General features: G+C 31.7%; 1 long non-coding RNA gene across 1 annotated transcript in view; it reads right to left on the bottom strand.

The window, feature by feature from the left end:
* Positions 1 to 518, bottom strand: part of LOC110425429 (uncharacterized) — a 6,736-nt gene that overhangs the window by 2,357 nt on the left and 3,861 nt on the right. The window lies entirely within an intron of this gene.

Below are 518 nucleotides of genomic sequence, written 5' to 3'. Positions count from 1 at the left end.
CTCTTTTGTCCATTATCCTTGCAAACACATTTATTCCAAAAGCATGCATCTATTCTCCAAGATAGTTGAATGCATACTCATCTATTCATGCCTCAATTCATATTCATAAGTTTTTAGTATGCCATATAATTGGTCTTGTCTGGTTACTAACCTTTTTCCTTCAACCATGTCAAGATATGGTTTACAATTCCTCATAACATTGCTTTATGTTAGCTCATTTGCTATACCAACCTCGTAATCCTTCATTCACAATTTCATCATTTGATATTGGCATTACTTTATCAATATCTCATACCTTCTTTTAACTTTTCACTGTTTCTTTTCTTGACCTTTTAACAAAGCTAAAGCTTTTGTCTCCATTATGCCTTAGGATGTGACTTTAATTAACATAATGTTCATCTTAACACTTCACATTAGAGCTTATCTCACTGTAGTCATCTTAAGAACTTTCAATTTCTCTTTTGCTTACATGTTAATATATGGCTATAAGGAACTTTTCCATTCATTCACCTAAACAT

Source organism: Theobroma umbraticum, unplaced genomic scaffold (assembly GCF_002168275.2).
Source record: "Theobroma umbraticum cultivar Fairchild unplaced genomic scaffold, ASM216827v3 scaffold_81.0, whole genome shotgun sequence".
Taxonomy (NCBI): domain Eukaryota; kingdom Viridiplantae; phylum Streptophyta; class Magnoliopsida; order Malvales; family Malvaceae; genus Theobroma; species Theobroma umbraticum.
The sequence above is the reverse complement of the archived record's forward strand: the minus strand, read 5'-3'. Positions and strand labels throughout refer to the sequence as shown.